Raw genomic sequence first — 15873 nt, 5'->3', positions numbered from 1 at the left:
AAAAATTTCTTCGCAGAAAGAGTGGTGAGGCACTGCAACAGGCTGCCCAGGGAGGTGGTGGAGTCACCATTCCTCGAGGTGTTCCAGAAATGTGCGGATGTGGCACTGAGAGACATCATCAGTGAGCATGGTGGGGATTGGACTAGATGGTCTTTGGGGTCTTTTCCAACCTTAATGATTCTTACATGCAATACTTCCAAGAAGGCATTTAACGGAATGCACTGCCCCTGATCAATGTGCTGGGCATTTTAAAAAAACACTCTTCCCACTATTTTAAACTCTCGCTTTAGTACTCTACTAAACACAAGAACTTTGTTTTCATCTTGACAGATAGAGGGAACAATTCCTCATTCTTTTTCACTTCCAGTGGTTAGAAATAAGCTTCAACCATGGTAAACATTTCCTGAGATTGTGAGGGCTTAAAATGCAATAAACAGTAAAACATTGCAGTACAATAGCTCAACAACAGCTTAAATAAATTGTCCAGAAGCTTTATAAAGTTATGAAATTATTAAAACAGAATTAATATCTGATAAAGTTGAAGTGAAAACGCACACAAAATAAGACAATCAGGTAATGGAAGAAGAAATCTGGGATAACGTTGAGACCCGCTACTGTACAAAGTGCCGTGTTTGAGACCTGATGCACTCTTAGTATTGCTGTACACCCCCAAAGTTTTGGCTGCACACTCTTGCCTTGTCCTAATAATTTGCTGAGAGTGCAGCTGGTTCCCCAAGAGAGTTTCCAGAGATCACTAAATGAGTGAGTGTTGGGCAGTGATTTTATTTCAGTCTTTAGATTTTATACAACAGTCTAATTCAAGATTTAATCCCTCAGTTGTGGAATAGCATCTTATTTCTATTTATAGTCTCTTCTATCCTCTACCTCCTGCAAAAAGTAAACAATCCAACAAAGCCCTTCCTGATACCACCTAAGGAGCTTAATTCAGCTTGGCAAAACTTCATATTTACATTGGGAATTTGCACTTAACTTTGGACATCATGGACAGATTTTTGCATGATGTGTATTGTAGGTCATGTTAAAAAAGCATTCAGCGGATTGGAACAAGATTCAGCTGATGCTATCCACATAAACATTGCAAACCACTAATTACATTTCTACTAAATGAAGAAAAATGTATAAACAATTTCCATTTGCAAAAATCAGTGATTTCAACTGGGTGGAATTCTGCAACTGCCTCTTCATCAAGCAGTCAAGCTGGGTAGCCACTGCCTTCTTTATGAATACTGAATAGGGGCATTATATCCTTACAGAAAATGCACATGGGTAAGGACAGGTCTTCTTTTATGCACACAACAAGAACGCCAACACAAGTGGAGCGTGTTTGTTTTCTACCACTCACGTAAATGTCAAAAAGTAATTTATATCAATGATATAAATGAGACATTCCATCTCTCATCCAGTCAGCCAGTTGCACCTGTATAAATGCAAAAATCACATGTGGTACATAAAGTTTTCTTTCTAATATTTCAGAGATAGGTTTTTGTTCCCTGTGGAGCAGGTGGCACCAATGCTGCATGAGGAATACCTATTTCCATCTATCTTACTGTACTTCCCAGCTTCAGGCATGTTTCAACATGAAATCATAATTGCTCATTCCTGACACCCATAAAGCAATACTTTAACAAAAAAAAAAAAAAAAAAAAAAAAAGGGTGCAAAACCATCTGTCAGAGCTTCTGCTATGTCTTCATCCATGCTTTCACTTCTTTGCTGAAGTCCAACTTTTCAGACTTTGCACACATTTGTATTCTGAAACCAGTGAAACCAGATATACTGCCCACTCAGACCATTGGGCAATTGCTAAGTATATCTCCAGGATATTAAGCAAAGAAAAATTCTCTGCAGATGTAGACTGTGTTAGTATCTCTGGCAGCAGCAAGTTTCCAGCAAGTGGTTCAACACCTCTTGCCATGTATTTTTACTAATCAAAAATAAAACCAATCAAGGGTGGCCAGACTACTTGGATGGAATATCATAATACTGCATTCTAACCTTGGATTTAGCTAAGTAGCAAAGGGGGAATTCAGCTTCTAATAAAAGACATCACCTCATAACTTCCAAGTCCCTAGACCACATCTATCTAGGTCTTTTGCCAATAAAAACTTTCATACAGGAGAACGTTCAACAGATAAACCTGTATTCAATACCCTAAGCTTTTTTTTCTTCTTTCATTTTAATGCCTATAAATTTGTGTAAGATGTTCTTAAATTCTAACCGTGCTTCACAGAATAATTTTCCTGTTTACTTATCTCTTCCTTTATGGTTAATATGGCAGCCCCAGCAAACAGTCCAAGGAGCTATGAGAAAAGGTTAAGTAAATAGGTTTGTGAGTATGACAGCATAGAATCTTTAAGGTTGGGAAAGACCTCTGATATCACCTGGTCCAACTGTCCACCTATCACCAATACTGCACACTAAACCATGTCACTAAGTACAACATCTGTCCTTTCCTTAAATTCCTCCAGGGATGGTGTCTGCACCACTTCCCTGTTTACACCTATGAATTATGACATAGTAATTAGAAGTCCCAGTCTGCAGCCCCAGCTCTTTCATTGACTTTCCACACAATAATGGCCATTTTATTCCAGAGAAAGTACTTACAATGTACACGGTATGATTCAGTGTACACAGGTCAGAGCAGACTTGGCAAGCTCTGTTCAGCTTCTGTACTGACAGTACTGAAACAGCAATAGGAATGTGGGGGTTTGCTTTGTTTATTTCAAGGACAGAAGCACGCTGGAAGCAAGCAGGATAAAACTTGCGCATACTCTATTCAGACAAGAGCTCTCCTACAAATTTCCCTCATCAGCACCTAATCTGCTCAGGAGGAAGATCCAGAGAAGACTAAAATGCTCCAAGTAAAGGGCCTTTCCTTCAAATTTACCACCGTGGCAGAGCACTGCAGCTTGAAGTCATTTCTGTCTCGTGGTGCAGCTGTATGCTGTGTGAAGCAGGTCAGTGCTCTCAGATCAGCTCTGTGGGGAACACTGCTGCATCACCACCAGCAGTAATTAGCACTGCCATGAATCACAGGGGTGCTAGCTGCTGTTGCACTTTTTGTGGACAATGTCACTAGCTTCAGCTCAGATAATGAACAGCAAGAACTCAGTAACAGACTGAGAAAAGACTTCCAACTGGTCTCTGTAAGAGCTCCCATTTAAAGAAGTGGACAGTACCATTAAAAGCATGTCACATACTGTACTGCCTCCTCTCCCACCAGTTTTGGCCAATACATTGCTTAATTATGATTATTCTGCTTCTTCAGTAAAATAAAAATGAAAATTAACACAGTTAACACCACATAACTCCACAGTCTTAAAATGGTGTTGCTCTGTCAGCAGGAGTTCCCCAAGCCAAACTACAAACACATTACAATGAATATGTCACACACCTGTAAACTTCACAATTTCAATGATTGAGTAAAGCAGAAATCATCTGTAACCAGTGTTTACTGCTGCTGGAAAATTCTGCTACAATCCAGGGTGTTAAATCCTGTGCACTAGATGCACTAGACCTTCAGGTGCTGCTGTGCTGGAAAGCAGGGAACAGGACCACCAAAACATGAGCAGCAAGAAACTATGAAGACAAAACCTTTCCCCTGGCCATTCTCCACTCTTAACCAATGTCCATCACTTCTTTACCCATGTTTCCTCACACTCTACACAAACACAGTGCTCATCTCACAGTTGTAAACTGGTGCTTGTATCCAGCCTGCAAAGTAAAATCTCTGCTAGATTTAGGAAGCTCTGAAGCTCTTCTTTCCTTACAGTAGAGCACAGATGCCTTTGAGAGTTTTGCAAGATTCAGCTAAGTTGAAGGCTGAGCTAGAAGGACGTAATATTGTGCAATTCTGGAGAAAGGTTTGACTAAAACATATGATTCTTATTTCACTGCTTGCTTTGATAGCTTCAAGGCAGAATAATTGTACAGCTGGTGCTTTTGTCTGAGCTGGATTGACAATAATCAACACAATTCCTTTTTTAATTTGGTATGGTTGAAATGAAGAAGCAAAATTACTGAAGCTACCTGCAAAACAGGCTCTCACTTCCGTATTTCCTACCAATCTCACTAAGGAAACATTAGAAGTCCAGTAAGGAGGAAACTCGGCCCAGCACTCAGAAAAATGAGATACTTCTCTGGCCCTTCCTGGCAAGTTATCCCTTCCTTTCATTTTGGATTTGCACAGGTGCTATTCAAAGCATCTCCCAGGTGGCCTGAAGCATTGACTGCAATGTGCAGATATGCTCATATATTTTATATGGATGTAAAGTACATTCCCCAAACTAAAACCCTTTCCCAGAGAATCTCCCTAGGTCTTTGACTGATTTTGGCCTCATTTACTCCCTTGCAAATGAAAACCAGTTCCACCGAAGTCAGTGAGGTAACACTTGTATTAAACTAGCGTGAGATCATGTCAGAGGTCCATAATAAAACCAGCTGCCATTAACTCTTCTATGAGTTTCCATTCATTAGGTATTTTTCGCTTGAATTCATATAGGCAATATCCATAGGCCAAGAAACACATTTTAGAATGATAGCTATTTCCGCTTGCTAAAAACTAGAAAGCATAGCAAACTATCCCAATCCTCACTGAGAACCTACAGCTTATTGTATTTTGTTAATAAACAGAGGTGTTTATGGACAAAACACGTGTGAATATACTTTAGGGAGTCATCTCACACTGTACAGGGAAAGGGACAAGATGACCTAATATGTCTTTCCCAGGTTTTCAGTTTGGGATTTCCTTTTTTTATTTTTATTTTTTTTAATGCCTATAGCCTCTGGTATTTAATTTTAAAAATGGGGGGAAAACCTGGAATTTAAAGATTTAAATTCAGGCTCAGCAATATTTAAGCACTGAACCAAGATCGATGAAACCATTTCTGTGCCTTCTAATGCCAACAGACTTTCCATCAGTGCCTTTCCATTGCCATGAAGTGTCACAGGAGAGACAGAAATAACACTCAGATTATAATGTTTTCTCCAGTTCACCATACTGTTTCTAGACTTTCACAAATGTGTGTTTTGTCATATAAGCCAGATTCACAGTCTGTCACCACTTCAATCAGTTCATCCTAACGAAACCTACTTCCCACACATATAGTAAATTCACTTCTTAATAACATGAAGTGATATTTATTAGACACTGATACAGGAGGAAAACATTTCCCCTTGTATTAGAATTAAATTTTCAATATATAGACTCCACAAAAGGAATTCGTGTCTGTTACAGAAGGCAGTAAACAGAAAAATAAATATTGCTTATTTTGTAACACCTTTTGGGTTGTTGGAGCAGATGGTCTACGAAGGACAGTAGCTTTCTGGTTTGACAGGTGAAGCAATAAACATCATTACTGACAATGGGAATTCTTTGCTGGACAACAGACTGAAAAATCTTAAGCCAATTCACAGGGAAGAGTATTCTAACAAACAATCACAGAATCAACTCACAGAATGGCCAGGGATGGAAGGGACCTCACGGATCATGAATCTCCAACCTTTCTGGCACATGCAGGACAAACATAAATAAAAAGCTTTTCTTGTAAAATGACATCTTTGAAAGTCTTTACTAAAAGACACCTACAAGTAAAGGAGAACTCCCAGCCATGTACAGTGTGGAGCAGCAGAGTTTAACTTCTGCAAAGCTTCTCCACGGCAGCCAGTATGAGACTAAACCAACATGAAACTCAGTCACAAATCTCTTAGAGAGAGGGAAATGACTCCAAAGCATGCATAATTTACCTGCCTCTTAAATGAGAAATAAAGAAAAACAAAGTAGCCTCACATCTTATTTTGGGGCTCAAGAAAGTTGAAGATGCTAAAAAAAGGAAATAAAAATTTCTTCAACTATGTAAGAATATTTATTGCTCTCCATTTGCTTATTAACCAAGGGCTTTTCACAAAGGTTCCAGGTGCTATTTACAAGCTGGTATCAAAGAAGGCAAATCCAGTCCAAATCCTGAATGAAGAAATATGACACACACCAGTTATTTGGTTATTCTGGTCTCCAAATTGGTTTTCTCCAGCTCCTTTCAATAGCCAGAGAACAGAAGCAGTAATCTGTATTACTATCACAATACTGGGCTGTTAAAACCTCTCATGGCTTCTTTTAGCCACATTAGGGTTCCTCATTGGGCATCAGTCTTATAAACCACAGCTCCATGATAAGTCAATGCATGATAACAGTCTCCTCAAAAGTACTGCCATCCAGAGATGAAAAGTCAAAGTAGGCCTAATTTGTACCCTCCAGCTCTTTGACATAAAATATTGTGATCCTTCTGATGAAGCTGAGGGCATTGATTTCAACTCTAAGAAAGCAATACATTGAAAAGAAAAAAGAAAAAAAAAACTTTCCAGTGAAGGAAGGTAACAGAAACTATCACAAAGGACCACTTGCGGTGGTTTAAGCTGGCAGGTGGCTGAGCACCACACAGTCTTACCCTCACTCCCCCTCCTTCCCAGTGGGATGAGGGAGAGAATCAAGAAACAATAGGTAGAACTTGTGGGTCGAGATGAAACTATTTACTAAGATAGAGAAAATGAAAAGGATAATAGTTATGACCATATATATGTATATATATGAATATATATATAACAAGTGATGTACAAGCAGTTATTCACCATCCTCCAGCTGATGCCCAGCTAGCCCCCCGCACAGCAGAAGAGAGCAAGATGAACTCCCACCCCCTTCAAAACTCCTTCCACCAGTTTTGGCCAGTTTCAGTCAGCTGTCCTAATTCTTTCCCCTCCCAGCTCCTTGCACCCTTCGCTGAGAATGGCCTTGGCTCTGTACAGCACTGCTTAGCAGCAACCATAAACATCAGTGTATTATCAACACTGTTTTTCTCAAACAAAAAACATAGCACCATAGCTGAAAAAATGCCTACTTTATCAACAGTGACAAAAAGTCATTTTACCAAGTATACTTACTGGAAGCTGCAGAGGCCCAGATGTGTGTGAAAACAGAAGGTGAACCACAGATCTGTTGCAGGGCCATGGTACTTCTTGAGACCAGCAGTAACATTTTTGAGGAGCAGAAAAATGAATTCAAATCTAGCCAACTGTCCTGTGACCAACTATATAATCTGAAGAGTTGATCACATTAGTTTAAACATACTCAAAATACAAGTAACTGGATGATGCCAATGATGAAAATCCTTATGGGCTTACATCAAAATGTCAGTAGCTTGAAGGATCCTATCAATAACCTCTAAATATATCAATATGACACAAACATCATATTTGTAAGGCTCATGACAAGTAAAAAACTCACAGGAATCTTCAGCAAGGAGGGAACAGTACATAATTTCATTGTTGTAGTTACTTATTTGTCCTCCTTGGGAAGTGAAAAGCAACTAGGCTGACTATTTTCTCCCTTTGATTTTGATGTCAGAGTAGGTACTAAACTGTAAAGAAAACAAACTGAAAAGTGAGAATGAAAACACAACTGTTTTCTAACGACTTTGCATCTTAATGTCATCTGCATGGGTTTTCACTGCAGGAACTGATGTGCTGGGAGGAAAATCCCTCAGGGTGCACGCAGCGCTTGGAAGCCCTTCTGCAACTCCCATCCAAAGCACGCTGCTCCTGCCCTCCCCCCAGATTCATCTCTGTTCATGCACACACGTTTACTATTTGCTGTACTCCTGTGATCCTACCGCTGTTTCTGAAACACTGGCATTTAATCATTGCTTTTGTTAATGTTAGCGTTTTATACCTGGGGTGAGAATAAGATTTTGTCTGCTAATCCCAGCCTGCAGTCATATAAACCCACAAGAGATATGCTGAAGACAGAAGTGCTACATTTATTTATACTGGTAGAGGAAATGTCTTTTTCTTGTTTGGGTTGTGTAGGGGGAAGGAGAGGAAATAGGTTCATGTGTCTGGTTTTATGGAGGGAAGATTAAATGGCAAAACAAACCTACTGCCATTTGCATGGATCTAAATAAAGGAACAACAACAAAAAAAGGTAGTCACAGAGCTTTTTAGTACCACACAGTGGAGAAAACAGCAAACAAACTGCAAAAAATAGCTGCTGTTTTTCCTTTTTATTGTCCCAGGCCCTTGCTCCTTGACTGTATACTGTGTCCAGTGAATAAGACATTTACTATTGTGGCTGCAACGAATGAATGCCCAGCCTTTACCATTTATGGCAGGCTTTTAATCACCAGGGAGCAAATGAGCAGTGGAATTTATACTGGCTTACTGGTTTACCAGTGTCCTCTCTTTTATGAAATATCGTTTCCCAATGAATGCTCCTTACCACAATTCTGACCAATTCCCTTCTGCTAGCATCCTTCAGGGGATGCACAGAAATCAAAACAAAAAAAGATGGATTCTGAAACTAACTCTGATCTACATTATGATAACTGAGATCAGACCCAATATGTATTTTTTAAAACTGAAGTAAGGTTTACATCACCACACAGCTGCTGAAGTAAGATCAGAATCAGACCAGCCAATGCCCAGGTTAAAACATCTCCTTGTTTTCAGCAATGCAGTGACAGCTGAACTCAGACAATCCATGTGTTAAGTTACTGGGAGTAGCAGAATAGAACTCCTCAGCTGGCCTTCTTTTGTTAATGCAATATACATTAGCCACAGAAATGCTTAGCTCCATCATCAGGATTTCCTAAGGACTCCTATTCATATTCACAGCAATTAAAATGCTGCATTTCGGTCTTTATAATCCAGTTTATTTGAAGTGGGTTCATTTAGGTTGAAATCCTTAATTTCCATAGCAGGATGTGGCTGTTAGGGCTGACAGGGCTTTGCTGTTCCCAGAGCCCTGCAGAGGAGCAAACCCTTTCCTCTCCCCTCTTCTCCCCAGACCCAGAGCCACAGCACAGCCCTGATACAGGATGACATCCTTTAGCATCAGCAGCAGAGAGACTCAGCTCTGCAGGTATATGAGAGCTGGCCAAACATTTCCCCTGAGCTCAGAGCTAACACAGCTACCTCCTGTTCCCACAATTTGTGGCCAAGCCCAAGGAATTTCTTTCCCAAACTTATGAGCTTTAACTAGACAGGAATGAAGCCAAATTCTCCCCCTGGCTTTGAAACTGCTGAGAGAAAGCAGGTTATTACTAGGTCATTATTTTAGAGGTAAGGGAAGATGCAGACAGAAACAGTTCTCCATACAGGTGCTTTGTACTGAACAGTGATGATTTGGGCTATGTAACAAGCTTGCTATGTGCTCTGGAAAGGTAAAGGATTAGGAAAGTCCTGCCTTTGCTTCTGGATCAGAGATGTTACTGATGCAAACACTGCAGCTGAAGAAAAAAATGGGAAAGGGAGGAGGACCATTTCACCATTAGAGAGCTTGCTGTCAAAGAAAAGAATGAAGCAGGAAGAGGCTAGTAACATGCCCTGTGGCAGCCACAGAAAGAGAACGGGAAAATCAAAGCCCTCCAAATAAGAAACAAACAGGGACCGATCTCAGCCCCTCCACATGGCCACAGCTCCCTTTGAAGCCGGCTGACAGCGACTTATGCCAAGCCTCAGGGCCCAGCCTGGCCCCACAGCCACTGCTGCTCTGGGGTGGGAGGCAAAGTGATCTTCCAGCAAATCCTGATACCCACAGACATGAGGGGATCACAAACGGCAATTCTCCCTCACTGACTTACTCAGATCCTAGGGGTGCACAGTTAGCGGTGCCCCTTGGATCCCCACATAAGTGGAGGAAGAATGTTGACCGGTGCAGACAAGGGATGTGCCTGTGCATGAAAACATGGTCTTGCTGCAAAAGCTCTCCTTTCCCATCATTTGTCAGCTTACAGTGTCACTTTCCTCAATAGATCCCAAAACAGAGTATTTACAACAAAACCTTATCTCCACAAATCTATTTATAACCGTTCTATGAGCTAAATTCCAAAGATTTTTTTTCCCATTTAAGGACACGAACCAGAAAATGTGCAAATGGGTGGGTTCCACTTCTCCTCACACCCTCCACAGTGAGTCTCAAGGGAAATGCTCTTTATTTGCGTTCTGTACACAAGAGGGTGTGGAAACACGCAATGATTTCCATTGCCTGAAAGCTTCCCCTCACATTTTCCCCACTGCCAGGAGGTACAGCACTGAGTTTTCTGATAACATGAAGCTGAGCGAGCAGGTAAAGCTTAGCAGCATGGCCAAGAGTTTCTCTTCCAACGTCATGACACTACAACAAGGCTGTCAGCAAAATCTCTCATCCTGCAACTCTGCTATCCGCACAACTTCACAAGAAAATGGGATGCTCTCAGGTGCAGCAAGTGCACTTGTATCTGCAAATACTGGAAAAATCCCATCCAGGCATTTCAGCTCAGTGTCACGGCACAGAGCTTGGCCCACTTTCCACTGTTTTCACTGTGCTTCTGAGTTTTTATGCTTGCAGTCCAGAAAAAATCAGTTCTAGAGGAATATGTAATTGTGCAAACAAGCCAAAATGTGTGCTTTCTCACTGAGAAATAAATTCAAAATAAGGTATTTCAATCAATCAAAATTGAAATCAATAAAAAATAAGGACAGTGCTCAAATTTGGATTACAGGATTAAAAATTATTTACAAATGCTCAGTAGCCTCACAAGCTAAATAGAAAACCGCATGGATTATCTTGAGCTTGAAGACTCAAAAACACACACACAGCCATTAGGTGACTCACCAGGTATTTATGATCACAGGGAAAAAAAAAATCAAATGACTGCAACAGTTTGAGATCTGGCCTTCTTTTTCCTCTCCCTCCTTCCTTCATTTCCCCAGTTATTTGCTACTGAAAGTCAGCAGAACAGACCCAGTGAGCACTTTGTCCTGACTTCAGAACAGACCCCCTAAACACTTCTGTAGGCAGGATAAGGAGGTTCCAGTTAGCAGTGCTTGAGAAAAGGGACTGCTAATGCTACTATCTGCTTGGCAGCTCAGCTGCCAGTCCCACACCACTTATCAGCACTAAGCACAGTTCCAAAGGAGAAAAATGAAGTAGTTTCCTACTCTGGATGTAAACAGTACTGCTAATGTAGCAGGACTAGCAGCTAGCTGACAGTGTTACATGCCCTAATCTTCCTTGTTAATCTAATCCATTTCAAGAAAAAGCTCTCCTGGGGGTGGGAGGGATCCCAAATTACAATGTACTGTGTGTCCTTCCCCGCTGGGCTAGCTGAAATGTACCAGAGCTGTAGGAAAAGCGAAGAGAAATAGTTACATAGTTCAACCATCCTATGACCTCAGTGTTCCATCCCAAAAGGTCAAACCTAATCTGATCTTCAAATGCCTTTGTGTCAAATTTCAGTCCCAGCAAAATCCTTGACAAACCATTTGAAGACATGCAACAGCCACAGCCTCCCAGAGTGCACCAACATCTGAGGAGAGGCACTGATGTGTAGGTGGGTGACTTGTTTCCAGCACAGTTGTGCCCAAAATCCATTCTCAGCACTCCTAGCGTTTCAAACCACACAAGAGCTAGGAACAAAAACAGCAATCCAACTCTTGAATATGAACACTCCTACAGGTGAGCAATCGAGTGAGGAATAGTTTTCCTGTTCCGAGCTTCCAGGAGGTAGTTACTAAGCGGAGACAATTTGTAAAGAATGGAAGTTTTCTTTGAAGATGGACTCCTACTCTTCGCAGCCACAGGCCTGTCTGCCTCAGGCTTTGTATAACTGGAGCCCAACCCTGCAAGCTCCCTATAAAGCTCCCTGCAAAGGCAACGAGAGGCTCACAAGACTGTGCTTCACGTTGTGCACAGTTACCTTTTTTGGTGCTTTCTCTGCTACCCAGGAGAGTCCAGACAAGCCTAGCAGATGGACAGCTAATGCTGCTGTCTGGCCCTCTCTTTCTTATGCATATATGGTTTCCTGTCCCTCTTTGTTCATGTGTAGTGATTAAATGCATCAAGCTGCCCCTTTAGCAGATACAGGTTAACAGCTCCACTGGTATCTGGTAAAAATCAGAACATGAGTACCCAACGGAATGGGTTTCATGCAAGAAGCGGCTGAGAAATCAAGGTATTTTAAGCAGTCCCAAGGCATTCAAATCCTATTTGTCCTGCGTGAAGGAAGGAAGAGAGCAAAGGTTCACCTCTCTGCAATAGAACAGATGCCCTTGGGAAACAAAACCTCTCCAGGGCAAGCAGCATTTTAAGCATGCGTAAGAGCAAGGAGTGTTTTTCACATGTGACAACATAGATTACGGTGTACAGCAGCAGCACACAGAGCACATGTAAACCATCAACCCTGCCTGACAAGAAAAAAAAAAGCTGAACCAATGTCAGCATTACCACAAGAATATGGGTTGTGCTGCTCTCTTCCACCAGCACATGCCACCCAAAGCCTGGAAAATCACAATCACGTCAATCAAAAAGGTGCCCCAATGCACATCATTTAGGGTGGTTTGTTGTTGTTGTTGGGGATTTTTTTGCTTTGGTTTTCATTCAAACACACACAAAAAAAGGGTTCTCCAACCCTTGTACAGTGCGGCAGTGTCTGACTCTGCAGTGGTTGCCCCATGCAGCATACTGCTGCACACAGGGAAGGGCAAAACAGGAAGGGTTCCTTGTGTGGCTCTCGATAGACACTTCCTCCTTTCTCCTCCTATGCAACATATGCTACCTTCTAGCAGGCAGCCAGCAAAGGGAGCCTTTCTGGTTTCACCACTTGGAATCAATGGCATTGATAATAACACTGTCCAAGTTCAGATGGTTGCTGACCAGCATGTCTCCCTGCTGTGTATGGCCCTGGGATCACGCTTAATGGACCTCAATTTTCCCTCTAGTGTCAGCCAGCAGAACTCAGAGGCACTTCTTCCTTCCAAATCACTTAGTTTTCAGTGACACGATTGCATTGTCTGTCAGCACCAGGCAAGAAATAAAAGCACAAGCAAAGTTACGCCTTTCTTAGGTTGCACTGTGTCAGAAAATTGTGAGCATCTAGAGTGGCAATTGCAGAAAATCCCTTACTCTCCTACAGCACCTTTAGGTTGCTCACTGTCAAAGAGTATTTGAACAACACAGGACTCTCCAAGCATCAGAATCTGCATCCATTAATGAAGGTATTGAATTCACCAAGACTAATCTAGTGAATGGAAGATGTGGAATCGATCTGCTTGCCATCATGTGCTGCAACAGAGGACTCTACATAAAATATATATTATTTCAATTTCGTATCCTGTTCACAGGGAAACACCAAGTATTTCTCCCCCAGCACAGTGATTTAACTATTGTGTTAACAGTTGCAGGCTTGTTATCAAAGATACCTGCCTGTCAAAAAGTCTCCCAAAGAAAGGCAGACCTGCACTTTCTCAAGACACTTGAGAAGAGCTCAGACCTGCTTTACTTTAAAGGCAACTTAATTTGCCAAATGGACTACTTACTTCCTCGAAGTGTCACTGCATTTGTAATTTAGGTTAAAACAATCTGTTTGATTGGTTTGTATGTATGTAGCTTTAGGATCCCCCCCTATCTCTCTTGATGGCAAGAGAAAAGGGTATGACATTCATCTGGAGATGCTCACACAGCAGCCCACTGCTGTATTTAATGAAACTGAGAAAGATGCAGGGTCTCGGAGTTCTTTGATGGCAATTCATTCAAGCACAATCATTCACAGCATGGTATCTAAAATAGACGACTTATTGTAAGTACATTTTTTTCACAGAAAAAAAAAAAACACTCTGCCTGCATATTTTCTTTGAGTTGCAGCCAAGGAACAGAATGGGTTATTTTCACAAATTATTCTCCTATACGACTGCAAGAGCAGGGTTCACAAATAGGCAAAATTATATAAAAGCTGCTCTGAAAATAAATATTCCACAAAAAGTCATTTTAAGAGTTCTCCTGTTCAGTTTTCCATATGATACATCATATGACATAGGAGAAGAACCAATTCTAGCACTGGCCAGGGGTTGGCAGTTTGGTCAATGTCTGTCTCTCCCAAGTATCAGTCTGTAACTAGCATCATTCTTCCCTTCATTTTCCCAGCCCTCTCCCTAATAAGTTCCCTGCTGCAGAGAACACCATGCTAGCAGCAGCCAGCCTTGCACAACTTTCTGCAGACTACCCAAGCATGGCAAAGGATCTGGAAAGGAGAACAGCGTGCTCACCAGCTCTGTTATCCGTGGTCTGACTGACACCAGCACAGAGCAGTACTTTTAAGAGCTCCGGTCCCACCCAAGCACATTTTTTTCCCCCCCTTTTAACAGAACAGACAGTTTCACAGGAAAATTTCTGGCAATGTGCTCCTGTGCATGCTGAAGGCTGAAAACAAAAACGGATGCTGTCTATTGTCAACAGTATTTCTGTGAAAGGCTGCCATGACAGACATCTGCTGCAGCAGGCATCGGATCGGTTACACTAACCAGAGCTTTACTCTATCCATATCAGTTACAGAGGGAGGCTGCCTTTGCAGTCTGAAAGCCCAGGTATTAAGTTGCAAAATAAAAGCAATTCACTATTACCACACCAAAGACCTTACTGCAATTCCTTTCTTATATGTAAAGAAACAATAAAGAAAGGATAGGCTCTCGCCCCCCCGCTGACAGTCCTGCTGCAGGATCCCATGCAGAGTGGGACCTTGCCCTGCTCCCGGCACTTTGCCCCGCATTGGATTCCACCAGTGGGTGAGCGAGCAGCCCTGCACAGCCCAGCAGAGCTGCCCCTTTGGTTCCCCGTGAGCATCTGGACAGATGGACAACAGGGAGAGGAGGAGAGGGAGAAGAGTATCTGAGCGTCTCGGAGCGTTTCCACGACTCGTCAAGTTTTGCATGCTTCTTAATCTCTAGGCACGACGCAAACGCAGTCAGACCGACTCGCTCCCCAACAAATACATATGGTAAGCCCTTACCTCTGCGGTGAAAAGTTTTCACTAGTAGGAAGGAAATGAATAACTGGCTGCTTGGGCAGGAGCGAAGCAAGAAAGGCACACCAGCAGCCTCACACACAGCCCTATTCAATAAAACTACAGCCTCGCCTTGGCCCCTCCCAAAAGTCAATGCTAAGTGAATACATATCCCTTATGTTTACAATTGGCAGGCAGCGGTATGCATTGTCCTCAATTTATTCTAATAGGCAGCCAATGGCTATGCACAAGCCAAGGTGGGTTCAGCCTGCCTGCAGAGATGCCTGTCATTCCCTAGGCATGCTCAGGAAGCCACTCATCAGAAAACCAAGACCTAAAAAGCTCCGAAAATTCATGCAAGCTGCCAAAACTGTCTTGCTACATGCCCTTTTTTGGTTATCCTTAGCAGGGCCTCTGAAAGTAAATCCTCTGTCAGGAACAATCATAAGAAATGTTAATCTTGGAGAAAGAGGCTGTCTTGTTGAATACAAACAGAGCTTTAAAAAAGGAAGTACACTGAATGGAAAGGAGCACAGTAAACATATTTACTTTCTGCACCAGGTTTTTAAAAATCAAATAAATAATTCCACTATAGCAGAACTTTGCCGTTGATTTTTTTAATTATTTATTTATTTTAATGAGCACCACATGTAAGAGGGAACATAGAAACTCTCTGCTGTGCAAGCTTGATTCTGCAAAGACACACTAGTGGGAAAGGCACATGAAAGATGAGTTGGCAGGATCCGCAGCCTGCTTCCACCTCAAACAGTGCAACAGAAGTTACAAATAGAATATCCCCGCTCTGAAAAGCAACTTGAAAAGGGATTCAGAATATGACAATGATTCTCGGTAGTTGGATGAAAGGATTTCGTTTTCAGGCGTACAACTATTTCTCTATACATTTAAACAGGTTCATTTACTATAAGGACAGCCTTACATCTATATATTTTGCACAGTACTTTTTAATATCTTTCATTAGCGTAGATAAAGGAAGCTTAGAATCATTTTTTATCCTATTTTTTCTTTCTTTTTTTTTTTTTCCTTTTGTGA

At 41.7% G+C, this 15873-nt stretch overlaps 1 protein-coding gene across 4 annotated transcripts in view; it reads right to left on the bottom strand.

Annotated features, from left to right (window-relative positions):
- Window positions 1–15100, bottom strand: part of CALD1 (caldesmon 1) — a 184399-nt gene extending 169299 nt beyond the window's left edge. Inside the window, exon 1 of one of the 4 annotated variants that reach the window (XM_048966957.1) lies at window positions 14830–15100. The gene's annotated coding sequence lies outside the window, so the exon portion shown is untranslated. The remainder of the gene's footprint in view (window positions 1–14829) is intronic. The other 3 variants (XM_048966974.1, XM_048966992.1, XM_048967001.1) reach the window with 3 other exon arrangements.
- Between the last annotated feature and the right edge of the window lie 773 nt (window positions 15101–15873).

Source organism: Lagopus muta, chromosome 1, assembly GCF_023343835.1.
Source record: "Lagopus muta isolate bLagMut1 chromosome 1, bLagMut1 primary, whole genome shotgun sequence".
Lineage (NCBI taxonomy): Eukaryota > Metazoa > Chordata > Aves > Galliformes > Phasianidae > Lagopus > Lagopus muta.
The sequence above is the reverse complement of the archived record's forward strand: the minus strand, read 5'-3'. Positions and strand labels throughout refer to the sequence as shown.